The sequence below is a fragment of the Mus caroli genome, unplaced genomic scaffold (genome assembly GCF_978045245.1).
Source record: "Mus caroli unplaced genomic scaffold, Mus_caroli_1 scaffold_20, whole genome shotgun sequence".
NCBI lineage: Eukaryota > Metazoa > Chordata > Mammalia > Rodentia > Muridae > Mus > Mus caroli.
Window position 1 is genome coordinate 51,418,890 of NW_028227275.1, and position 27,480 is coordinate 51,446,369.

At 43.9% G+C, this 27,480-nt stretch overlaps 1 long non-coding RNA gene across 2 annotated transcripts; it reads left to right on the top strand.

The window, feature by feature from the left end:
* The first annotated feature begins 16,470 nt into the window (after positions 1 to 16,470).
* On the top strand, positions 16,471 to 25,564 carry LOC147000173 (uncharacterized). Of its 2 annotated transcripts, XR_015046145.1 has the most exons (3): positions 16,471 to 16,525; positions 23,314 to 23,393; positions 25,332 to 25,564. It is a non-coding gene; the product is annotated as an uncharacterized LOC147000173 (long non-coding RNA). The 2 variants fall into 2 exon arrangements; XR_015046144.1 differs by lacking the exon at positions 23,314 to 23,393 and having other exon boundaries at positions 16,479 to 16,560.
* Positions 25,565 to 27,480: the final 1,916 nt, after the last annotated feature.

Genomic DNA, 27,480 nt, shown 5'->3' on the forward strand with positions numbered 1-27,480 from the left:
GTAACAAGTAAATGAGCGACATAGGTGAACTCAGCTCTCCCTGCTCTTGACCGTGGCCGTGCTACTTAAAGCCTATCAAGTGTTTTATCATGGCAGTGGAAATGAATCGACTATAGCTGGTGAGGGCGAAAGCCTACTGTGAGTGGCCGAACTTGGGAAAGAGTCTTTGCACACGTCAGGGTGGATGGGAAACCCAACAATCTCACAATCGATGTGGTTCTTGGACTGTAGACCTTAGTGAAAGGTTTCCCATTTCTCTGGCTATGACAGAGGCTCTGAACACTACAAAATGAACAGACCTGGAGGGTAATGTCAATCCCCAACTCTGATCCCCTCCCCAAACCTTAGAGCCATCTCTAACAACCAGAAAAGAGTTAGGAGCCTTGATGACTAATGGGCGTCAGTTTGTTTACTCATTCAGAAAAATGGCCTGGATATCTGTTGGGGGGGGGGGCGGGGGAGCTCTTCTTGTCCATCTCAATCTCTGTCTCTCCCCTACAGGGGTTTCTAGAAAATGAGATTTGTTAGAGTTGCCCAAGGATGGGTGGGAAAGGCATTGTTCTCTTTAAGGCTTATTTTCACCCTCCTTAGAATAGGGAACAAAACACCCATGGAAGGAGTTACAGAGACAAAGTATGGAGCTGAGACCAAAGGACAGACCATCCAGAGACTGCCCCAACCGGGGATCCATCCCATAATCAGCCACCAAACGCAGACACTATTGCATATGCCAGCAAGATTTTGCTGAAAGGACCCTGATATAGTTGTCTCTTGTGAGGCTATACCAGTGCCTGGTAAATACAGAAGTGGATGCTCACAGTCAGCTATTGGATGGAACACAGGGCCCCCAATGGAGGAGCCCCAAGAGAAAGTACCCAAGGAGCTGAAGGGGTCTGCAACCCTATAGGTGGAACAACAATATGAACTAACCAGTACCCCCAGAGCTCGTGTCTCTAGCTGCATATGTAGCAGAAGATGGCCTAGTAGGCCATCATTGGGAAGAGAGACCCCTTGATCTTGCAAACTTTATATGCCTCCATATAGGGCAACACCAGGGCCAAGAAGTGGGAGTGGGTAGGTAGGGGAGCAGGGCGGGAGGAGGGTATAGGGGACTTTTGGGAAAGCATTTGAAATGTAAATGAAGAAAATATCTAATAAAAAATTGAAAAAAAAGATTTATTTTTACTTTATGTGTATGAGTGTTTAACTTGCATGTATGACTGTACGCTATGTACATGCGTTGCTCGAGGACACTAGGAGAGGGCATCAGATCCCCTGGAACTAGAGTTACAGGTGGTTTTCAGCTGCCATGTGGGTACTGGGAATTGAACTTGGGTCCTCTACAAGTACTTCTAACTACTCCTTTCTTTAGATTTTTTTTTTTTACTGCATTTGTGTTCCTGGTGTACATGCATATGTATATGCATGTTTGCATGTATTTGGGTGTGTATGTGTACTTGCTCTATGTGTGTGGACATACCTGTGAATGTCTAAGGCTGGTATCAGGAATCTTCCTTGATTGCTATCCTCTTTTATGTATTGAATCAGGGTCTCTTATTTGAACTAGAGCTAGGTAGGCTAGTGAGGCAACTGGCTCTGCCTTGTAAGCACTGGCGTTGCAGGCAGACCACTGTGCCCATTTGTCCTGTACATGAGTGTCAGGAATCCCACTTCTGCTCCTCCATTTTGTGTAGTCTGCACTTTACCCACTGAGCCATTTCCTGAACCCTCTTAGTTTTGAGGCTGAGTCTCATGAACCCCGATCCTCCTATCTCCATCTTCAAGTATTGAAGTCATAGGCATAAGCCACCCACCGTACTCTGTTTATATAGTTTTGGAGACTGAACCCAGGACCTTATGCAAACTACGAAAGCATCTGCTAACTGTTTTTGGATGGCTTGTTCAGTAAGAAGAGAGGGAGCCACAAAAAAGGAGCCAAACAAGGCTCATGGCAACCATGGTCAAGGATTTGGGCTTCGTTCTAAGATGAGTGAAAAATCTGGGGTTTTATGATACAAAGGGACGTGCATGGGTTTGCTATAAAGCATTCCTTGGATGCAGAGTGACAGATGCAAAGAGAAAGCAATGGTGGCTTCTGCTTTAGGTAGTGGTCCTGGCCAGCAGGAAGCGGCTGCTGGGGCAGGCAGAGAGGACATTATGGTTAAGGTTTTAGTATTCTAAGGTCATATGGTTCCAGCAGAGCTGTCCAGGCAACAACAGCTGGAGAGAGCACTCTGGCCAGAAACTGCAGGGCAGAGGGCCAAATAAGGAAATTGGAGAGTGAGAAGGAAATCTTAGGACAAGCCCCAGGCAGAGTCCACAGTGACAGGAAGGAGCCAGCCAGGAGAAGGGAAGATGGGAAGGGAAGAGCAATCTGGAGACAACAGTTCATGGCAGCCGGGGTGCCATGACAAGGACAAGGGGGATATTAATGAGTGTCAAACGTTTCTTAGAGAGCCTGTGAGGTGGGCACTTCCCAGCAAGCCTGATGACCTGAATGTGACTCCTGAGATCCATGTAGCAGAAAGATAGAACCAGCTCCTGCAGGTTTTCCCTCCAGCCTCCACATGTGCATGTGCCGGGATGCACACACACACACACACATGCACACGCACACGCACACATGAATAAACAAGTGAACGTAATACATTTTCTTTGCTTCTTAGAGGCTCTGAACAGAATCTACTGGAGTTTGCAATAAAGGGCTACTGCAGTCCATCCATCCACCCATACTTATTCTCCCCTCTCCCCTCTCCCCTCCCCCCTCCCCCTCCCCCTCTCCCTCTTTCTCCCCTTCCCCCCCCCCCCCCCGTGTGGTGGGAGATATGGAACCCAAAGTCCCGTGCACTTTACTGCTGGGCTCTATCTGACTCACCAATACCTGATCTTAGTGTCCTGACAGAGGTGAATGCAAATGTAGTGAGCTGAGGATACAGAGGGAAACCTTTTGGATATTTAACTCTAACATGAACTCTGTGCGTGGTTTTGGGGCAGAGGTCTAAGAATTTCTCTTTATATTCTGTGCTGGATAGTTTTATGTCAACACAAGCTAGAGTTATCCTAAGGGAGAGACAATGCCTTCATAACGTCCAGCGGTAGGATATTTTCTTTTCTTTTTTTTTTTATTACGTATTTTCCTCAATTACATTTCCAATGCTATCCCAAAAGTCCCCCATACCCCCCCTCACTTCCCTACTCACCCATTCCCATTCTTTTGGCCCTGGCATTCCCCTGTATTGGGGCATATAAAGTTTGCAATTCCAATGGGCCTCTCTTTCCAGTGAAGGCCGACTAGGCCATCTTCTGATACATATGCAGCTAGAGACAAGAGCTCCAGGGTACTGGTTAGTTCATCATGTTGTTCCAACTATAGGGTTGCAGATCCCTTTAGCTCCTTGGGTACTTTCTCTAGCTTCTCCATTTGGGAGCCCTGTGATCCATCCAATAGCTGACAGTGAGCATCCACTTCTGTGTTTGTTTGGCCCCGGCATAGTTTCGGATATTTTCTTAATTAATGATTGACATGGGACGATCCAGCCCTTAGTGGGTGGTGGGATCCCTGGGTTGGTAGTCTTGGCTGAGCAAGCCATGGGGAGCAAGCCCATAAGCATCATTCCTCCGTGGCCTCTGCATCAGCTCCTGCCTCCAGAGTCCTACGCTGTTTGAGATCCTCTCCAATGTTCTTCAATGGAAGCTTAAGGCAAACAAACCCTTTCCTCTTCAAGTGTCTTTGGTCATATGTTTCATCACAGTGGTAGTAACCCTAAGACATGCTCCAATAACTGAGTGGTTCTTCAAACAACCCTTAGGACTTTGTCCTGTCACTTCCTTAGAATGACTTCCTGGATCCAATACCACATATACTTCAAATTAATTGATCTATTATCAAATTCCCTTCTTTGACTAGTTTAGACAATTATTTAATGGTGATGGCATCCTTGCAGACTTTGAATATTATCCTTTTGTGTGTGGCATGTGTGTATGTATTTATGATCTATGTGCACAAATGTGAATTTATGTGTGTGAATGCAGACATGTGAGTGCCATGATGCACATGTACTGGTCAGAGGACAGCCTCTGGTGTCAGTTCCTCATCCTTATTTGAGACAGGGTCTCTCTTTTGTTATTTGCTGCTGGGGACTGCACACTAGCTGGCTGGCGAGCTTCTGGGGAGTCTCTTGTTCCTGTCTCTCCTTTGGGATTACAGACATAAGTAATCTGGAGATTTGAATCAATATTTCTCACACTTGCATAGTAAGTGCTTCAGTCACTGAGCCAACTCCTCATCCCGAATATTATCCATTTTAAAGATGATGGTCAGGGTGAATGACCAAATACATTTCTCATGCTGTTTTATGATTATCTACCCTAATCCATGGAGGACATATTCTATGATTCCTACTGGATGCCTAAAACCATAGATGGTACCAGATACCACACAGACCTTGTTTCCTTTACATAGGCATTACATAATGACGCTCGACAAAGCGTCATTATGCGTTAGGCACCATTAAGAGCTGAACAATAGCTGACAATAGTAGAGTAGGGGGCTAGAGAGATGGCTCAGTGGGTTAAAAGTGCTTGATGCTCTCTCAGAGGACCTTGGTTTGATTCCCAGCATTCACTTTGAGCGGCTCATAACAACCTGTAACTCCAGCTCCAGAAGATCCAAACCTCTCTTCTGGCCTCTGTGGGCATCACACACATTGGGTGCATATTCACACAAACAGGCACACACACACACACACACACACACATTAAAAATAAATAAATAAAAATTAAAACAGAGCAACTGTAACAACATGCTAATGTTAATTATGTCCACAGAAATAAAAGTGAGCATATATATATATATATATGCTCACTATGACACTATATATATATATATATATATAAATATATATATATATATATATAGTGTCCAGTCTCTGTTTATGACAGGACTCTGTGGTGAGAGTCACTCAAGTGATGAAATCTTCACAGGTGAGTGACAGTGACAGAGCATCAGGTCACTTTGTTAGGGTCACTTGAACAGTTGATGTGATAATCTCGTGGCTACCATGTGACCAGAAGGTATTTTGTGGATACAGAATGGACAGGGTGGACAGAGGGGTTACTCACATTGTGGGCAGACTGAATGGGCCAGATGTGAAATGCCCCTGGGCCACTCAATACTTAAAACATGTAACTTGTTGGTTTGTTTGTTTTTTTTTTTTTTTTCTAGAATTTCCATCACATATTTTCAGGCTGTGCTTGACCAAGATCTGAAACTGTGGAAGGAAAGGATACACTTGGCCATGGCCGCCATTCTGCTGCACTTTGCTTACAGCCTGTGAGAGAGGGTATGTTTGCACGTGGTTCACTGTGCCTAGTTCTTGAGTCACCTGGCCATATCCCTTCTGCTTTCTGTTGAGATGAGAGTCTCCTTTCACTGTCTCATAGGCGCTCTGTACTAAATGTGAACATAACACTTGTTATCTTCTGGTTGTTTGTCACTGGGTTTCCTTTATGATATTTTCCTTTCTGTAAATTTATTATTGTTGTGTCTTCATGGTGGGGCACATGCCACAATGTACCTGTGGAAGCCAGAGGATGACTTTGTGGAGTTGGTTCTTCCTTTCCACTTTCAAGTGGGTTCTAGAGATCAAATTCAGATCACCAGGCTTGTATGGCAAATTCCTTGAGCCACAGAGCCACCTTGCCAGCTCTGTTTATGACATTTTTCCAAGCCAGATTGATCTCCTTGATTCTCTATCTCTCTTATTTTTGAGGCAGGGTCTCAGTGTGAGGTTTAGACCTCAAACTCTCAATCCTCCTGATAGCGTTACAGACAAAGTTAGTGAAATGAGAATCTCATTCAATAGAAAGTTGGGGGTGGGACAGAACTCAAGAACTAAACATAAGGAATGTTGTATTAATGTGCCCACTGTCAGGAGTCACCAAGGGCTGCAGCACGTGGCCCTGGGTGACATGTGTGTGCCACTATACCTCATCCCGATTTCCCCTCCTTTCCCTTTACTCACATTTCTCTTCTTTGAAAGCCTAATTAGAATCCACAGTTTTTTACAGACTAAAGAAATAACATTACTTGATCCTCTTTCCCTTTGCAAGCACAAGCACCTTCTAGGGTGAGTAGGCAGGCTCTCAATGTTCTTCCTGGATTTGGCTGGATAACCTCTATAGACAGACCAGCATAAACCTGGGGCAATCAGCCATCAGGGTGAGGTCCCAGTACTGAACCATCTCTAATCTTTTCAGGAAGTTTTCAGAAGTTCTAAAACTGTCCTTAGCCAGTCCCAGAAATGGCTACCTCTCTGTGAACCTTGCACCTTGACTCCCACCCTTGATTTTTTAGCTACCGTGTATGTGTGTGTGTTTGCTACTTTCTGTTGCTATAATAAAATACCTGAAGGGCAGGCTAATTTATAAAGAAAGAAGGTTTATTTGGCACACAGCTTTAGATACTGAAAGTCTAAATAGGACTTCACAGGTTGTGGTGAGGACTTTCCACTTGACTGAGTCTCCTTATGGTTGGTAGCAATGGTAAGAACTTGCTGTAGAAACAAGAAATTATGTCTCAAAAAAGGAAACTAGAGTCATGCTCAGCTCTATGCAACAATTTCCTTTAGAAATATATTTCCTTCTTAAAGCAGCACCCTAACATCCAGGATCACCCTACTGAGGCCATTTCTTGAATCTACCTGATGTCTTAGTTGCTTTTTAATTGCTCCAGCAATAATTAGGACCAAGACAATGTATAGAAGAAAGAGTTTATTTGGGGCTTACAGAGGGTGAGTAGACATGGCAGCAGGCAGGCAGGCAGGCATGGCTCAGGATCAGTGGCTGAGAGCTTACATCTCTTATCTACAAGTAGAAGGCAGAGAGGCCTAACTGGGAATGGTATTGGCTTTTGACAACTCAAAGTCTACCCCAGTGACACATCTCCTCCAACAAGGCCACACCTCCTAATCCTTCTCAAACAGTTCTACCAATTTCAGACCATGCATTCATATATATATATATATATATATATATATATATATATATATACACACACACACACACACACACACATATATGCCTATGCAGGGGGCGCATTCTCAATCAAACTACCACATGTGAGAATTAAGCATCTAGCACCCAGATCTTTGGACAACACACCACATCTAAACCATAACACTCTGCAGTGTCATGAGAAAAGAAAGAAGCTGAAATTTCATGTTGATTTTACCTTTAGAGTTATCCGGCAGGTGTCTCTGTGGCCCCTTGGTGTTTCTCAGTAGCTTTCCTTCCTCAGTCATCCTTCTGTGACTACAGTGCTTGGCTTACAGATGAGACTAGATATGGCCAGAAAACGTGATGTCCTTGCTGGAGGGAAATTATATATAGGAGATTAGTGTTGGATAAGAAAGGTTTCATTTCCCTTATTATAACAATCTCTAAATGGAGTAGAGAAGACACTTGGCTGAGTCTCCTGAGGTCATGACCCAGATTCCATGATTTTGAACTCATGGCAGTTCTACGTCACCCAAACTCCACCCAAGGAGGAGTCTCTGTTGTATCTTGAAGCAATTCCCAGATACCATCACTCACGTCATCTGTGAGTATTTCATTGTGCAGCTTTAAAAAAAAAAAAAAGGACTTAAGAAAAAACCCAAGACCTAAAAAACAGTAAGCAAAGGAGATAAAGCACAGTATGAATAGGGGGTGGGGAAAAGCTTCGGTGGGTAAGGTACTTGCTAAGCAAGAATGTGGCCCAGGCCAGTCAGTGGTGGCACATGCCTTTTATCCCAGCACTTGGGAGGAGGCAGAGGCAGGCAGATCTCTGAGTTCAAGGACATGTTGGTCTACAGAGTGAGTTCCAGAACAGCCAGGGCTACACAGAGAAACCCTGTCTCAAAAACAAACAAACAAACAAACAAACAAACAAAAGAATTTGGACCTGAGTTCAAATTCCAGAGCCCAAGTCTTGTTTTGTTAGCCAGGAGAATTGCTAGGGTTTGCTGACTACCAGGCTAGTTCCAGGGTCAATGAGAGAGTGTGTGTCAACGGAATAAGGCAGAGAATGAGAAGGCAGAACCACTTATATCTTCCTCTGGCCTGTGTGTGTGTGCATGAACACACATATACACATTTACAAACACACACACATACACACATTTACAAACACACACACACACACCATAGTATAAGTAGTTATGCTTGTAGAATTTCTGTTGTTTAGTTTGTTAAGCTTTGAGACAGAGTCTCTATACACAGCCTAGACTTTATTCTGAGACACACTGCAATTCTCCTGCTTCAGCCTCCTCTTGATTGCTGGGATTATTGCGTGTGTACACCGCACTGCCCAGAGGAAGGTTTGGTATGCCAAACCCCAACCTGTAGCCCATAAGCCTGAAGCAGGCTGAGCCAGAACTTGACCTTGCTACCACTAAGGAGATGTTCTAGAGTGGAGCCTTCCTCCCTAGATCACTCTATTGTTGAGCCACTGTCGCTGTTCCTCTTCAAGATACTGCTACCTGCTGAGAGCCCCCCCCCCCGAGCTATTCCGGAGACTACGCCCTATCCTGCACATCATCACCTACACCTGGTTCAAGGCTCCAAGGATGAATTGGCAGGAATGGACTTTCCCCCCCTCTTTTATAAAGTGTGTCCGCCATTAAAAATTTGAACCTTGAGCAGACTAGTTGTCTTGGTTCCATTATTTCTCAACCTGCCTAGGCTCCCTCTTTTCTTTCAGTTCCAAGATGCCTTCCAGGCTCAAACCCCGACATGTGAGGCGCTGGCCGGCCCCAACACCAACCAGGAGTTTAACCTGTCATACATTTGTCATTATTTACTGTAGCAATAAGCCATTGGGTCTGTGGGCAGGTGGGCAGGTGGGCAGGTGGGCAGGGCTGGGAGCAGGGTGCTCTATATTCTCTGGCTTTGTGCCACTGCCCTGTGCATCATGGCCATTGGAAAAACCTGCCTGGATGAGTCTATTCCTCCTTCAGCTGCCCAAGAGGTTTGACAGGGCAGCTCTGACCTGGGTAGACACTTATTTAGGTGCAATGTTTCCATCCATGTGGTATGAAGGGCCTGGGAGAAGCCCTGAAGTGTGCCATAGACAGGGATTTTGTGCCAGCAGAGGAATGTGACCCCTGTAGCCTCCAGCAAAGACATCATGTGACATCCCCAGTGATGTTTTATAGTTTAGGGTGTTTTGTTTTGTTTTTGAGACAAGGTCTTATGTGTCACAGGCTAGTCTTAAACCTACAATCTAGCCAAACACAATCTTGAACTTTCGATCCTCCTGCCTCTACCTCCAGAGTGTTGGGATTACAGGTGTGTGCCACCATGCCTAGTTTATGAGGAGCTGGGGACTTGGCCTAGGGCTTTATGAATGCTAGGCAAGCATCCTACCAACTGAGCTGCATACCCAGCCCTGATTCTGACTTTTAAAAAACAAATCCCATTTCTGCATTATAATTTTAAAAATCTCTTTTCAGACTATATTTTATAATAGAATGTTAATATTATTGTAAAGAAAAATTAGGCATGTTTGCCTCAGGTTGGTGTTCATCTTAATAGAGCTTTACTTTCTAAAAAAATACATCATAAATACATATCATAAACTCTCAAGACATATTTATCTGTGTCATTGTCCATTTTGTGATATTACATCAGTATTCTTGAGGCTGGGTACCATAAGGAACAAAGATGCATCTCTTAGAGATGTCAACTGTTGAAGCCTCTTTAATTTCATTCCTAAGGGAGTTCCCCACTGTCTCATCATCTCTTAATGCTTTCACCTTGATTATTAGCTTTTAACAGTGGGGGGTCGTAAAGATCATGTCCACACCATATCAAAAAGATACCTAGACCATGTATAGAAGGCTGTGAGTCTGTTTGTGGGACACCACAGGACGTAGATTAAAACACACAGCAGCAGCAGCCAAGTGCATTCCACCAGAACTCCAGGTTGGGTTTGATACAAATTCAGTTCCAGAGCCTGGAGAGGTGGCTCTGGGGTTAAGAGCACTAGTTGTTCTTCTAGAAGACCCTGGTTTGAGTCTCACTATTCATATAGTGGCTCACAACCACGAGCAACCAGGGGATGTAACTCTCTATTGTGACCTCCATAGGTACCAGGCATGCATGTGGTCCACAGACATACTTGCCAGCACACACACACACACACACACACACACACACACACACACACAGAGAGAGAGAGAGAGAGAGAGAGATCCAGATCCAGGTAAGCAGAAGTTCACTTGGGGATACTTGTGTTATCTCAGGCAAATAGCTCCCCATGTTTCTACCCACAGCTTCACCACTCCAAATGAAGATTTGATGATTATATTTATTTATATACATATACTTGTGTATGTATATGTGGGGCAGCCATGCCACTGTACACAAATAGAATCAGGAGACAATTTGTAGAAGTCAGTTTTCTCCTTCCATTCTGTAGGTATCAGGGATATCCCTTGAAGCTTGGTGACAATGGTGTTACCCACTGAGCCAACTCACTGGCACCTGTGCTTCCTACTTTTGACAGACTTTCAATATGGGACCACTATGGCTAAAGCAGCCAGGTCATTCTTGGGCATGTGTGTCTTTTGGTGGACACATGCACTCATTTCTCTTATGGACAAATGTAGGAGTGGAATTGCTGGCTTACTGGTTATTGTTGGTTGTTGTTATTGTTGTTGTTTGAGATAGAGTGCCATATAGCCCACCCTGACCTCCTGCCTTTGTCCCCTAAGTGTAGGGCATATAGACATGTGTCACGGGCTGGAGAGATTGGCTCACTGGTTAAGAGCACTGACTGCTCTTCCGAAGGTCCTGAGTTCAAATCCCAGCAACCTCTTGGTGCTCAACCATCCGTAATGAGATCTGACATCCTCTTCTGGTGCATCTGAAGACAGCTACAGTGTACTTAGATATAATAATAAATAAATCTATATATATATAAAAAGACATGTGTCACTATGTCCAGGTATGACGATTTGTTTCTTAAGGATGAGTTGGGAAAAGCCTGTAGGGATTTGACTGATCATAGCTAGGGAGGCCATCAAGAGAGCTGTGGAATGTTTGTGGAGGATCACATCAGCCACCAAACAGAATAGTCTCTCTCTTGAAGGGTCAGCAGCCAAAGGCTGACCTGAAGAACTCTAGGCATGAGCAGTTGAACGGTGCATTTCAAGGCTGGTGTGTCAATGACCTCCTTGTTTGTTTGAGACTGTGCCTTGTCCCCAGAGTGAATTCACACCCTCGTGGTTGCAGACAGGCTCATTCAACTCAGGCCAGGGGCTGTGCCTGCAGAGAGGAGGACTTTGGGGCTTTTTGAGCATGAACTATGATTAGCAGGAAGCTGGGACCAAATCCACAAGGCCTTGTCACAGCAAGATACATGCTGTGGCACCACCACAGCCAGCAAATCAGAATCCAGGTACAGAGGGCACAGAAATCCCTAAGTAATCAGGCCAGGTTTGTGCTTACAGGAGGGCTGAGGCAGAGCTAAGGGGTTGGAGATTCACTACACATTCTGCAGTCTATTCAAAATGGAGCAAGCCTTTTTACAACCACACACATTGTTGGAACAAGGCTGTCAACAGTTCAAAAGCCTGTTTGACTTACCCAATCAGTCTAGTGGCACCAACAACAGCCTCCAGTCTTGCTACAAGGGCAACAGGAGGAAGTGGAGAGTCAGAGCAGCTCAGACTCACAGTGACACCCAAGTGCTGGGCAAATCATTCCTCTAGCACTGTGCACTCATTGGTAAAACAGGGCCAACCCTGTCTGCACTTATAGACCACACAGAAAGCCATGTAATCATTCACTGAAAAGAGGAAATATGACTCTCTCTCTATACACACACACACACACACATACATGCCTCACTGATTGCTTGTAGCCAGAAGCAAAGAATGATTAATGAAGTAGATTTAGATGCTGGGGCTGCCCAGCTAGGACATGTCCTTTCTCGGGACCCACTGGCACTTCTGAGTCAGGAAGCAGATGGCTGTAATAGTGTAAGCCCAGGATGGCTCAAGGGTGTGAGGAATGCTCCTAGGTGTGCTGGGAGTACGACAGCATACCTTCTTCAAGGTGAGTGTCTGACTCCAGCATTACCACTAAGTGTGATGAGGAGAAAGATGCTCAGAAGTAAGGGGTGTGCCCAGGAATCTCAGCATCAAACAGCCAGCAGCAGTAGCAGCAGCAGCCGCCGAGGGGCCTTCCCTCCTGCCCTGGGCTCACCAACTTTGACTTCTTTCCATCGTCTCTCTGTAGTATTACTGGAGACTGACTCTACTGCAGATGATCATGTAAGCCCTTGGAAATGGGGTTGGATATCCCTGAACTGGGGACCACTGTACGTGAGCCTAGCCTGTGTGTTGGCTTCCCAACCACTTTTCCAGCAGTGGCAGGCCCCGTTTTAAAAGAAAAACAAGCATTGCAGGTTTATTTGATCTGTGAATGAGAAATCAGTCAGTAAGGATAGCTCCTGGAGGGGATTCTAGGAAGAGTGTTTACAGTGGAGTTCTTGTCTTAAGGACACTGAGTACCTGCGATGACATGAACACCTGCAATCCCAGTACTGGAAAGGTGGATGCAGGAAGATTAGAAGTTCAGAGTCATCCTTAGCTACACAGTGAGTCCCAGGCAAGCTTTGGATACAAGACTCTGTCTCAGAACAATGACAAGAGAAGGAATTTTTTTTTAAAAGAAAGAAATCAATATTAGAATAAGTTTCAAAACTGGCATTATCTTTCAGGAAAAATGACCTTTTGAGATTATCATATCTCAGAAAAAGTTAACATAGAACTCACTCCACAGACTCAAGAAACCCAAATCAACAGCCTCCAGACCATAGATCATGAGTCTCCATTTGCTTCTGCTAATAAAGTTTTATTGGAACCAGCCAGAGGAAAATGCATGTTCATCATTTACAGCTGCTTTCAAGCCCCACGGGCAGAGCTGAGTTGTTAGTTGCAGTAGGAGCTGTGAAGCCTGAGGTGCTGAGAACACATCTGGAGGCCCATGATTGACATCTATGTCCTCTTCAATTGCTCACCTTATATGTTGGGGCAGGGTCTCTCAAGTGAACCCAAATCCACCAATTGGTTTGTCTGGCTAGCCAGCTTGCCCTGGGGATCCTGTCTCTCATACTGGGATTACAGGTGGCCACCATACCCACCCTGCTTTCAGTTGGGTTCTGAGGATCCAAATTCAGGTCCTTTTCACCTGGTCCTGCAGTGACTTGATGTGCTGTGTGTGTGTGTGTGTGTGTGTGTGTGTGTGTGTGTGTGTGTGTGTGTGTGATACCCGGAAGGGGGGAGTATGTAATACATGGGGGGGGGGGGTCCTCCTTCTCAGAGAAGAAGGGGAGGAGGAATGTGAGGAGAAGCTGTGTGAGAGGGTACCAGGCGGAGAGGAGGTGCTGATATTGGGATGCAAAGTGAATAAATAAATAATTTTTTAAAATTAAAAAATCAAAAATATAGTTTAATATAATAAAAATCAACCAACCAAAAAAATTCAGGTCCTCACACATGTCCAACAAATGCTTACATGATGAGCCATTTCTCCGACACCACCTGTACTGGCTAGTATTGTGTCAACTTGACACAGCTGGAGTTATCACAGAGAAAGGAGCTTCAGTTGAGGAAATGCCTCCATGAGATCCAACTGTAAGGCATTTTCTCAATTAGTGATCAAGGGGGAAAGGCCCCTTGTGGATGGGACCATCTCTGGGCTGGTAGTCTTGGGTTCTATAAGGGAGCAGGCTGAGCAAGCCAGTGGAGGCAAGCCAGTAAAGAACATCCCTCCATGGCTTCTGCATCAGCTCCTGCTTCCTGACCTGCTTGAGTTCTAGTCCTGACTTCCTTGGTGATTGAACAGCAGTATGGAAGTGTAAGCTGAATAAACCCTTTCCTCCCCAACTTGCTTCTTGGTCATGATGTTTGTGCAGGAATAGAAACCCTGACTAAGACACCACCCATTTTTAAAATTGTGATACATACATACATATATATATATATATATATATATATACGTATATATATATATATATACACACACACACACATATGTGTGTGCGTGTGTATAACATACTTTACCATTTTGTTTATATTAAAGAGTACTGTTCAACAGCATGAGACACATTGGTATTGTGTGAGACTATCACTTCTGCAAGACCAAAAATCTGTTCACTAGGTAACACAGCTCCTGTTTACTCCCAGCGCCCCTAGCAACGACCCTTCGTTTTCTGTCTGGATGAGTCTGACTAAGCTCCTCACACACTAAATGATAACATGCAGCATCTGTCTTTTTGTGCCTGGCTTATTTTAGTACAATATCCTCAAGGCTCATCCATGTGTAGTTATGACCATATGTCAGTTTTCTTTTCTTTCCTCTGTGTAAGTGCAAATGTGTATAACATACGTAGAGGCCAGAGAAGGATATTGGCCTTCTATAGTGTCCTGCACTATGATCCTCTGCCTTATTACCTTGAGACAGGATCTCTCCCTGAATCTAGAACTAGGCTAGCAGCCAATGAGGCCCTAAGATCATCCTGTTAGTTCCTGTCTCGGCAATGCAGTTATAGGCAACCATGTTTGAATTTTCAAATGGGTTATAAGAATTTTGAGCTCTGTTCCTCTCACATGCATAACAAGCACCCCCGCCCTCTGCACCACCTCCCCAGCATGCCACCCCCACTTTAGTTCAAGAAAATTCTCGAGGCTGCAGAAATGGCCCTCTGCTGAGAATGCTTACTGTAGTCTGGGTAGTCAGAATAGACAAAAGTATACAACATGTCCTAGAGGGCAAAATGAGGCAAAAGCGGTGAGAGCTGGGACACCAGGACTCACCCTGGAGGCAGTCATCAAGTAGAAATGGCCGGGTGTTGAGAGCAAGATATTTGAGACCGATGGCATGGAGTAGCAGCTGCCAGATCTACGTGGGCACCAGTCTCGTGTGCAGATAGATGTGTGTTTGGCTTTGTTTTATATTACAGTATTTTTTTTTTACTTGCAATTCATTCAGGTCTTATAGATTGTCTATAGAACCATAAATAAAGCAGATATGAATATGGATAATATAGATTTTTTTTTAAAACCTGACTTAGTTAGATGGGATGGTATACACCTGGAATGTTCTTGTTTCAAGTAAGTGGTCCCTCTAAAAGCCTCCCCTGACTAGTGAGTTGTCACAGGCTAGTTAGTGTGGGTTGGGGTGTGTCTCTACGGCCACCATGGTCAGCAGAGCAGTGACCTGCAGGAGCTAACGGGACAGTTTGGCTCAGCGTGACTAAGTAGCTGGTGTTGGTTCAAATTTCGGGAGTCTGACCCGGAGTAGTTTATTTTATGCACATTTCAGCACAGTACAATTTGGTGAAAACTTTCCTGATTATAATTAACCGAATGCCTTGTACACAATAAAGCACTCATGAATCTCCTTTAGAAACAAAGTGAACTAAATAAAGATCAGGTGTGACTACGTTAAAACACATGTGACACTTTCTATAAAGATAGCCTCTATGGATTGACTGAAGAAAAATAATAATGAGCTAAGGGTGTGGGGAGGAAGAGGTACAGTCTGAACCACACTAAATGCAAAAGTTATTCACTCCATTCACTCACAGCCTTCTGGGAAGACAACAGGTTATGCCCAAACATGTGGCCAGAGAAGACTGGTGTCCTCTATAGTGGTGCTAAGGACAAAGGGAGAAACTGCGGTGTCCAATGAAGAACGCTGGGGGTCAACTTGTCTCTCCATATTTATCAAGGCCAAACCACTTTTCACTATCCTAGAAAATTCCAAAACGACTAGGAAGATAATCAACCAGAAATGTAGCAAGCCATGTTTCTCTTATGCCCGAGGCTGTAAGAATTGAACCCCATTTCTGCTTTATATGATTGCTCTGTATTGCTATTATTATTATTATTATTAGTAGTAGTAGTAGTAGTAATTTAAAAAAGAAAGATCCCACTTTGGGTTACAGCAGCATTACTGGCTGTAATGTCAAAATATCCTTCTATATTTCTATATTGAACTTTAACTGGCTACCAGCACATGCTAGGGCCACAAAGGAGAGAAGGTGCCATTCCCTTTGAGGCTTCATGCACCACAGCATGGGGCACAGGAGCACAGTAATTAGTGAAACCTGTAGCTTCTCCCTGAGTAAACTCACAACCTCTGACCTCTGACATCTATGTTTATGTGGTAAATCCACAGAACATCTGGCAAACAGTGGGGGCGGACAGTCTTCTTCCAGGTTGGCACTTTCTGTGCCAGGTAGGGCCAAGGGCAAAGGCACAGCTGTAGGTAGGGTCCTCTTAAAGAGGATCCTAGGACATTTCAGGTGAAGGACAGCATCTGATTCACTGACGTCATTTTGATGTCCTTGGCATTGTCCTCCTGGACCTCAACAGCCTTGGAACAATCCAGCCCATCTGCAACTTGGCAGTTGGAGGAAGGCTCTAGGCTGCAGCCCAGGAGACTCACACCAGAATGAAGTACCACTGGCCTTGTGAGATCTCTTGCATCAGGAGCCTGGTGACTTGGGTAGGGGTGGAGCAGAGGGAGGTTAAACTGCCCACTTGTTCTTAACTCACAAAGAGCATTTTGGAAGACCTGTGTCCAGGGCACTTTGACAGCTGGTCTTTCCAAGGTCAAAGGCATATAGCAGTCTGGAAACTTCCAGAACTGAGGCTAGTCATCACTGCAGCCTTGCCCGAGCTCTTTATCATTCATATAAAAAGCCCTTTGATAAGCCAAAAACATTGCTGGTAAAATGTACTGAGCGTGCATGATGCCCTGGGTTTTATCGCTAGCACCACAAAAATTGGTCATGGAGGTGCACACCTGCTATCCTAGAACTCTGGAAACGAAGGCAAGAGCACCAGAAGTTCAAAGTTAGTTTTGGCTACATAGTGAGTGAATGTAAGGCTACTCTAGACTACATGAGACTATCTCAACACGTGTGCTTGGGAGGAGGGACAGGGGTTTTAAAGAAAGGGTGTTTCCTTTAGGGAAATCTTAGGAGACAGCTAAGAATACAGAAGAGGGAAAAGAGACTTGAACCTGAGAGTTTAGGAACCTAGGTTGTAATCTTTGGTGGATGGTCATAAAGCAATTTCATTTCTGGGACTTATAAAATAAGAGGTAGCAGGCTGGCCGGAGGTCATAGGGGATTGGGAAAATCTTACAAAAAGTCAATAGGATTGTTTTTTTTTCTTTCTACTTTTGTATTTATTAAATGTAAAATATCTCGGTAAACTTTCTGCTTCATAGATAGCATGTGGTCTAATCCAGAGTAGAGTTGATAAGATTTTTTTCAGGAGAAAAATTTTGATTGAGAAAAGTTAAGTAGAAATTTAGTTTTTAATTATCATCAAGGATGCTGTTTGATTTTGATGAGTGGTTTAGGAAAATGGCATTTGAAATGTCTCTTGAGGTCTTTGAAGTGAAATGAGAAAAAGGAAAATAAGTTCAAAGTTACATTGCTTGGCTTGACAGTGAAGAGTTAAAGCAGTATAATCTTGCATTGTCTGCTTTCTGCCTTAACTTTTACAATAAGTTAGAAACATGACATGAAGTATCACCCCTAGCAGAGGAGCAGTTGGCAATTTAAAGTTGCCGGAGAGAAGAGTTAGTTGTTTTTCGTACTCAAAGGTTTTTTTCTTAATTTTTTTATTATTTAAAGACATTTTATACATCAAACATATTAATAATATTGAGTATTTTGAAAATAATACATAAAAATTGTTAAACTTTTATATTCATATCCTTTCATACCCTAAAAATATCATTAATGAATATTTAATACTATCCATAACTAAGGATCCAATATCTAATATTGAACATTAAATTGTTTCAAAACGTACAAAATATTCTTTGGGAGTTAAGCATAGTAAAAGAGCATAAAATATTCAAAATGAATCATTAAGAAATATATTCAGATGTATCACATACCATCTGACATAGTGAGCATTTAAAATGCATTATTTATCTGTGTACATTGTCTAACAATCAATTTGCTTAAAAAAGATTACCAGTGTTTCTAGGAGAGAAATTATTTTATCAGTAAGTATATTTAAAAAATTTCTAAATAGCAAAAACTCTTGAAAGTTAAACATTAAGAAAATGCTAAATTAAAGCACAGTGAGAAAAATTATCAATAACATTTCCATGATGTTTGTAGAACATGATTTTCATATTTTCAACTGTTGATATTCAACAAACAGAGAAGTTATTTTAAGATATACTTCATTGTTATGTCTCCCTTTTCATTTCTGATTTTATTAATTTGGATACTGTCTCTGTGCCCTCTGGTTAATCTGGTTAAGGGTTTATCTATCCTCTTGACTTTCTCAAAGAACCAGCTCCTGGTTTTGTTGATTTCTTGTATAGTTCTTTTTGTTTCTATTTGGTTTAATTATTTCCTGCCTTCTACTCCTCTTGGGTGTATTTGCTTCTTTTTGTTCTAGAGCTTTCAGGTGTGCTGTCAAGCTGCTAGTGTAAGCTTTCTTCAGTTTCTTTCTGGAAGCACTCAGAGCTATGAGTTTTCCTCCTACCACTGCTTTCATTGTGTCCCATAAGTTTTGGTATGATGTGTCTTCATTTTCACTAAATTCTAAAAAGTCTTTAATAACTTTCTTTATTTCTTTCTTGACCAAGTTATCACTGGGTAGAGTGTTGTTCAGCTTCTATGTGTTTGTGAGCTTTCCATTGTTTTTGTTGGTATGTAAGACCAGCCTTAGTCCGTGGTGATCTGATAGGGTACATAGGATTATTTCAATCTTCTTGTTTCTGTTGAGGCCTGTTTTGTGACAAATTACATGGTCAATTTTGGAGACAGTACTGTGAGGTGCTAAGAAGAAGGTATATTCTTTTGCTTTAGGATGAAATGTTCTATAAATATCTGTTAGATCCATTTGGTTCATAACTTCTGCTATTTTCACTGTATCTCTGTTTAATTTCTGTTTCCATGACCTGTCTACTGCTGAGAGTGGGGTGTGTTGAACTCTCCCACTATTATTGTGTGGGGTGAGATGTGTGCTTTGAGCTTTAGTAAAGTTTCTTTTATGAATGTGGATGCCCTTGCATTTGGAGCATAGATGTTCAGAACTGAGAGTTCATCTTGGTAGATTTTTTTTTTTTTTTTGGTTTTTTGAGACAGGGTTTTTCTGTATAGCCCTGGCTGTCCTGGAACTCACTTTGTAGACCAGGCTGGCCTCGAACTCAGAAATCCGCCTGCCTCTGCCTCCCGAGTGCTGGGATTAAAGGCGTGCGCCACCACGCCCGGCTTAGATTTTTCCTTTTACCAGTATGAAGTGTGCTTCCTTATCATTTCTTTTTGATAACTTTTGGTTGAGAGTTGATTTTATTTGATACTAGAATGGCTACTCCAGCTTGTTTCTTGGAATCATTTGCTTGGAAAATTGTTTTCCAACATTTTACTCTGAGGTAGTGTCTGCCTTTGTCACTGAGGTGTGTTTCCTGTATGCAGCCAAATGCTGGGTCCTGTTTACATGTCCAGTCTGTTAGTCTATGTCTTTTTTGTGGAATTGAGTCTATTTATGTTAAGAGATATTAAGGAAAAGTGATTGTTACTTCCTGTTATTTTTGTTGTTAGAGGTGGAATTATGTTTGCGTGACTATCTTCTTTTGGGTTTGTCAAAAGATTTCTTTCTTGCTTTTTATAGGGTATAGTTTCCCTCCTTGTGTTGGTGTTTTGTTTTTTATTTTGGTTTGGTTTTTCAAGACAGGGTTTCTCTGTATAGCCCTAGCTGTCCTGGAACTCACTTTGTAGACCAGGCTGGCCTCGAACTCAGAAATCCATCTGCCTCTGCCTCTCAAGTGCTGGGATTAAAGGCGTGCGCCACCACTGCCCAGCTATGTGTTGGTGTTTTGTTGGCTGGATTTATGGAAAGATATTGTGTAAATTTGTTTTTGTCATGGGATATCTTGGTTTCTCCATCTATGGGAATTGAGAGTTTTGCTGTGTATAGTAGCCTGGGCTGGCATTTGTGTTCTCTTAGGGTCTGTATGACATCTGCCCAGGATCTTCTAGCTTTCATAGCCTCTGGTGAGAAATCTGGTGTAATTCTGATAGATCTGCTTTTATATGTTACTTGACTTTTTTCCCTTACTGCTTTTAATATTCTTTCTTTGTTTAGTGCACTTGGTATTTTGGTTATTATGTGACAGGAGGAATTTCTTTTCTGGTCCAGTCTATTTGGAGTTCTGTAGGCTTCTTGTATGATCATGGGCATCTCTTTCTTCAGGTTAGAGAAGTTTTCTTCTATAATTTATATATAATTCTATAATTGTTGAAGATATTTACTGGCCTTTTAATTTGGGAATCTTTGCTCTCATCTATATCTATTATCTTTAGGTTTGGTCTTTTCATTGTGTCCTGGGTTTCCTGGATGTTTTGGGTTAGGAGATTTTTGCTTTTTGCACTTTCTTTGACTGTTGTGTCAGTGTTTTCTATGGTATCTTCTATACCTGAGGTTCTCTCTTTTATCTCTTGAATTCTGTTGGTGATGCTTGCGTCTATGACTCCTGATCTCTTTCCTAGGTTTTCTAACTCCAGGGTTGTCTCCCTTTGTGATTTCTTTATTGTTTCTATTTCCATTTTTAGGTCTTGGATGGTTTTGTTCATTTCCTTCACCTGTTTTATTGTGTTTTCCTGTAATTCTTTAAGGGATTTTTGTGTTTCCTCTTTAAGGGCTTCTAGCTGTTTACCTGTGCTCTCCTGTAGTTCATTAAGGGGGTTATTTATGTCCTTCTTAAAGTCCTCTAGCACCATCATGAGAAATGATTTTAGATCTGAATCTTGCTTTTATGGTGTGATGATTGGGACTAGAACTAGAAGGCTTTAGAGGATAGTGATGGCTTTAAGTGTTGGGGTCACTGAGGACTTAGAGAATAGCTTCATGCTCATGTAATTAGATGGTTCTGGTAGCATCTGGCTGGGGCAAAACTGAGTCTGAGGAATGAGTTGGAAAGCAGCTGCAAGCTGAGCCATCATGCTGCTAGCAGAAAAGTGGAAGCAGGAAAGGATGGATGAAGGAAATCCAAATGATGTGAGAGAATGCAGGCATATGATAAAGGAGGGAACGGACACCTTCAACTTTCATGACTTAAAGCTGAAAGTGTGGCAGCCAATCAGAAGAGAATTCCAAAACGTTAGCATGTCCAGCAATGTTGAATGAGCTCAGGACACAGTGACTGAGTGAGCTATGAACTAGCTGAGCTTGGAAAGCTTTTGTAAATGAGACAAGTTGAATATCCTTTATCCAAAATGCTCGGAGCAGAAGTGCTTCAGATTTTGGAGTTTGGGGATTTTAGAATGTGGTATACCAAGTTAGGAAATCTGCAAATTCAAAATCCAAACTGCTCCCAAACCTGGAGATTTTTCTCCTCTCCTCTCCTCTCCTCTCCTCTCCTCTCCTCTCCTCTCCTCTCCTCTCCTCTCCTCTCCTCTCCTCTCCTCTCCTCCCCTCCCCTCCCCTCCCATCCCCTCCCATCCCCTCCCCCCCTCCCATCCCCTCCCCGCTCCTGTCCTCCCCCCTCCTCTCTTCTTCTCTTTCCTCCCCTCCCCTGACTTCTCTTTTCTTCTTTTCTCCTCTCCCCTCCTCCTCCTCTCTCCCTCCCCTCCCCCTCTGCCTCCTCTCCTCTTTTCTCCTTTCCTTTTACCTATCCTTCTTTCCTTCTTTTTTTTTTTTTTCTTTGAGACAGGCTAGTCTCAAACTCAGCAATCCTCCTGTCTCAGTCTTCTGAGTATGACATTACAGGTATGCACCACCACACCCAGCTTTAAAACCTGGGGGTTTGCGAGGGTTCTGTCAGTGGTTACTTTTCTTGCTGCAATCACTAAATATATGACAGAAGCAACCCAAGGAAGGAAGGAAACTTCCATTGGGGCTCATGGTTTGAGGACAAGGTCCGTCTTGGCAGGGAGGGCTTAGCGGAGAGGATGGCTCTGGCCGTGAAGGGAGGACCACAGTGCTGGCCGTATGGAGTCCAGTCATAGCTGTGAATGTTGGTGTTCAGCCATTTCTCCATTTTATCCAGTCCTGGGTTCTAGCTCATATAGGGGCTGCTCACATAAGTGTGGGTCTTCCCCCTCACTTAAACCTGTCAGGAAACACCTTCACAGGCCACCCAGATGAGTCTTCGAGGTGGTTCTAAATCTCAAGTGAGTGATCAAGAGTAACCATACCACAGGGTTTGGATTAAGGCTACTCAGCCTGTAGGTTGTTTAATTTTTCTCTCTTACCATTATGAACACTGAGGCCCAGAGGGGAGAATGGGCTGCTTGCAGGTTCAGAGGCAGAGCGTGAACTGTACCAGAGCTCCAGCCTTCCGGCCTGAGGTTTTAGTTCCCGGCCATTGAAATTCCTCTAATCTGTATTTTTACAACCCAGACCTCCTGCCGTTCTGCCACTGTGATTTGGTTTTGTTGACCATGGCTCTCTGACCCACTGAAACCAGTCTTGCTGGTGGATTGTATCGTGGATATCTCTATGTAATCCAACTACAGGTCCTTAAGCACATATCTGTATGACTGAGAAAACGTGAGCTGTTCTGTTGAGTTTCCATTTAATACTTTTGCAGTTTGGGGTGAACCGCTGTCTCTGAGTGTGTGCTTCCTAAGAATAAGAATAAACCGACTCTGCAGGCAGTGGCTCATCGGTGAGAGGAGAGGGCTACAGCATCCAGCACAGGCTGGTACATGCTGGGTATTTGGCACTGTTTACACTTTCTTCCCCATAGCACACTCTAGGTGATTATTTTGCCTGCATCTAGAAATGCAAAAATTCCATGCAGATGAAAACCCATGGGAGTTTATATTAGTACTGGATCAGGTATGTGGGAAATGCATTTTTTTTCATGGAAATTATCCAGAAGTTATGATAGTGCCCTGATTATAAGGGGCAGACAGGAACCCATAAGTGCTACCTACGCTTCCGGTACCTTAGGGACGGTAACTAAACCTGCTCCCCTGCCTGTTACCTGTCTTTCTGGCTCATAGAACAGGTCAAAGTAGGTGTAAGCTTACCCTTATCCCTCTATCTAACTGCTACTATAGACAGGTGACCAAGAACAGAAAGGCCTGTACCCTGGAGAACACTGGGCAACACCCTCAGTCCCTTCTTACCACCCACCCATGTGGATTCTTAATGATGGTGTGAGCTGGGAGGCCCATGAGGATCACTCTGGGTCCCTTGACCCCTGACATGCATGTCGTCACCAGCTTGGTCCTTCCTACTTAATGGCATTAGCTCATGTGTGGATGTATTAAAGGTGGGGACCAGAGTCCAGGAGGCACTGGAGGTTTCCAAGTTCCTGTGTCGAAAGACAAAGGATGGCTCCAGAGGCCCAAGGTAAGGTAATAAAAATGGAGACAGTGTATGAGGAAAGGGAAAGGCATTCCTGAGAAAAGCGGACTGGGCTAGTGACTGGGGGAAGGCATGTATCCAAAAGTACTTGTCTGAGAGTCTAATGGCCCTTTATGTCATTTACATGCCACCTGCCCCTCCCCATCTTGTACATCGCAGGCTTTCCCCACACAACTTGTACATTGTCCGTAGCCCAGGAAAGAAAGGGCTTCCAGTTCTCTGCTAATTGGCTCCTTCACATGTTAATCTTGGTGCCCTTCTAGATCCAACCCTCTTCTGTCACACATTCACTCTATCAATGAATAATACTGGATGCCAAGCATGTGCCAGGCTCTTGCTAGGGGTTGAATATATACTTGGGGCAAGATGGACTTGGTTCCCAGCCTAAGGAAATTATCATTCTGGAGGAAAGACAATGATAAACCAGCAGACCAGCCATTGCAAAGCATAACAGTTATGTGCAGTATAAGAGGGGAACAGGGTGGCATAGGGCATGGGTGGGGAGGGTAAGCTCCGGAGTATGATTTTTGAGCCAAACGTGGGCAGGGGCCAGAGAGGAACACTTCAGGCTTGGGTGGTGGTCTGGGTTAAGTTCATGAGGCAGGAATGAACTTGACTTTCTAATCCCACACAACAGCATGAGGAGTTTTGATTCTTCTAAATAGGAGAGCAGTCTTTAGCAGGAACAGGACTGGGCCTGCGTTCTCAGATCTCTTAAGTCCAGGAAAGCAAGGAGGCTGTCAGGAAGCTCCGAGAGAGAGTGGGCGGGCTTAGGCCAGGGTGGGCTGGGCTGGGGAGCAAGGGAATGTTTGAAGGGTGTTGGAGTTGTGTAGAGGGGAACTGTCAAGGAGCTGCTGCCACTAGAGTCTCTGTGAAGTTGGCTCCAGGGGCACTAGGGTCTCTGTAAGGGGCAAGGAGGGAGTTCTTCCACTTAGCTAATGGGTCCAGAATAGCCATAGGGTTGAGGCTCTGTCTTGGAGCTGTTACAGGGCAGGGGCTTATGTGGACTAACCACAGCATGCCCCAGACCTCCCAGGCTTTCTCATATAGAGCCCAAGGTATGCTGGCAGCTTCCCACCACAACTCTGGGATCACAGTGAGCCAAAGAGCAACACGTGGGCCGCCCAGGGAGCATGAATCTAGAGGTGGCAGTGATCTACAGTGCCCAGACTGCAGTGGCTTGCAGCATCCAGCTGTATAAAGGCAGGACCAGGAGCCCCCAGTTAGTGTGTCTCATGCGTTTTCAATTATTACAACCAGAAGGAACGTTATAACGATATCCCCCTCCTTTTTATCATAACCCTATACAGATACACTGCAGAAGCCCCCCCCCTCATCTTTGGAGAATATATGCCAAACCATTCTGCAGATATCTGAAGCCACCAATAGTTTAGGGCCCTATCGACATTTGTTCTTGAATGTACACACTTGGGTAAAGTTTAATTTATAGATTAGGCCCAGTAAGAGATTAACAATGATAACTTATAATAAAGTAGTGCGAGTATGGCAACACCTTACCATAAGGTGTATTTAAAACGTGTGAATTATTTATTTCTGGAATTTTCCAGCTAGTGTTTTCCGACTGACACTGTGGTGAGTGGACTGACAGAGAGGAGGAAGTACCAGGTCTGTTTCCGGTCTATTTGCATTGTGTACCCACATATGTGCTTTATTTATAAATAGGACACTCTTTGTTCCCTCTGGGGGTTAGAAATAGGAGGGAGCCACAGAAAATCTCTTCACTGTGGTTATACATGTCCACTCTTGGGTGGACGAGATGGCTCAGGCAATAAAGATGCTTGTTGCAAAGTCTGACGACCCCAGTTCAATCCCCAGATCCCACGGAGTTGAAGGAAAGAACTGACATTTAAAAAATACAATTTATTTATTTGTATTTCACGTGCGGTGGTGTTTTGCCTACAGAGTGTGCTGGATCCCCTGGAGCTGGAATTAGAGACAGTTGTCAGCTGCCGTGAGGGTGCTGAGAGTTGAACCAAGAACCTCTGGAAGAAGAGCCAGTGCTCTTTATTGCTGAGTTGTCTCCCCAGATCCCAAGAACTGACTCTTGAAAGCTGTCCTCTGACCTCCATGTGAATGCTGTGGCACGTGATGCCCCCCTCCCATTAAATAAATAAACAAATGTGGTTTTTTTTTGTTGTTTTTTTGTTTTTTTTAAATCTACTCCTGCTGCTGAGCACTTCAAAGCAGTCTAAACATCCAACCAGAAGCCTCGAGGGAGCAAAGTCCCTGTGCTTCCTACAGACCTCACTGCCTCTAACCTGCAGTGTGTCTCACAGAAAAGAGATCACTCTTTCTCCCTCTGTGCCTTTTGTGTCTTGAGGCCCAGAGACAGCAATGGGTGTTCTTAGGGTCAGACAGACCTCAGGGCTCCTTTGGCTGAGGTTGGGCCCAGCAAAATACCACTAGTTCTGTCTCTATTTCCACATGGTCAAAATGTGCTCCTTGACAAGTCCTTTAGTTGAGACCATGCATGGGGAAACACTTAGATTATCTAACTGTCCTGCCTGCGCTCCACCCCACAGATTCAAAGCCTGCACCTTGGCCTGGTCTAGAAGCAAAGTCATGAGTGAGTGGCTCACAGGCTTGTTTTCTTTGTCCTGTACCAGAAGAGGCAGGACCCTCTGTGGCAGTGCCTAAGTAGCAGGCTAACGGCGGCAGAAGCCCGGGGGCCTTGGGTGGCAGCATGGCAGGCATCCTCAAAGTGTGGTCTGCAGGATACACCTCCCACAAATTGCCGGTTGCCGGTCTGAGAGTAGAAAAGCGCTGTAATTGGGAGTCAGCATTTAGGAATGCTTCGAGCAATGTGGTGAAGTCATTTTACATCTGAACGCAAATAACAAAATCTGGGCTCAGATACTGAGTTGGTTCTGCATTTTTAAAAATGTCTTAACTTGCCGAATGTGGTGGGACACCTCTTTATTCCCAGTACTCAGGAAATGGAGACAGGAGGGCCAGGAGTTCAAATCCGTCTTTGGCTACATATCAAGTTTGAAGCCATCCTGGGCTACAAAAGACTCTGTACCCAAAACACTAAAAATTGTGATGCAGTATTTGCATATGTGTATGACATGCAGTATGGGAGTATGTTATATGTGTGTAGTGTGTACGTAGTAGGATCAGATCAGGGCAATTAGCATTATAGTCCATGAACCTTTGGACTCTTCTAGTTGTCTTTTAATTTCTTTTAAAATGTTATATTACTACTGTACGTGTGTATTCATGTGATGCACGTGTTAGTGCAGGCATGCTTGTGGAGGCCAGAGGACTACTTGTAGGCGTTGGAGCTCCCCTTGACCATAAATTCTGGCGATTGAACTCAAGCCAGTAGGCTTGGTGGCAAGTGTGTTTACTGCTAAGCCCTCTTGTGGGCCCTTGTTTAAGTTACTTTGATGGATATAATACATTTTGGGTTATATTCATACTTCCATGCTTAGAGCTCTAAAGAGAATCCCTCCTTAATAGCTATTTTTTTCTTTTCTTTCTTTTTCTCTTTTTCTCTCCCCCCACTCTTTGGTTGTGGATGTCTGTGTACCTTGAGCATGCCTGGCACCCAAAGAAGTCAGAAGAGAGTGTCAGATACCCTGGGACTGGAGTTATAGGTGGTTATGAGCTGTGTGTGTGCGCACACACGTGCACATGCATGTGCGTGTGTGTGCTGTGAATTGAAGCCAGGTCCTCTGGAAGAGCAGCCAGTGCTCTTCATGACTGAGCCATCCCTCCAGCCTTCTAATAGTGCTCTAATCTTTCTGTTACCCCTTTCCACTTCTGAAGTCTCATCTAACATTTTCCTGTCCCATTTTCTATGACATTGCACCAACAATTTGTTTTTGTCATATTTCAGAAAGTCTCATTCTATGGCGAATTAGAAACTAAAACCCAAACAGCTATTTCTTTCTCCCTGGACAGTTTGAGCAGCCATGACCTCTCCCCTCCCATGCCAAGCATAGGTCTTTGGCCTCTGAATGAATACGGAGAAAAATAACTTTCAGTTGTTTGGCTGAGCCAACTGGTGGGCAGAGCCCAAAGGTCTATGTTTTAGCTTTGAGTAGAC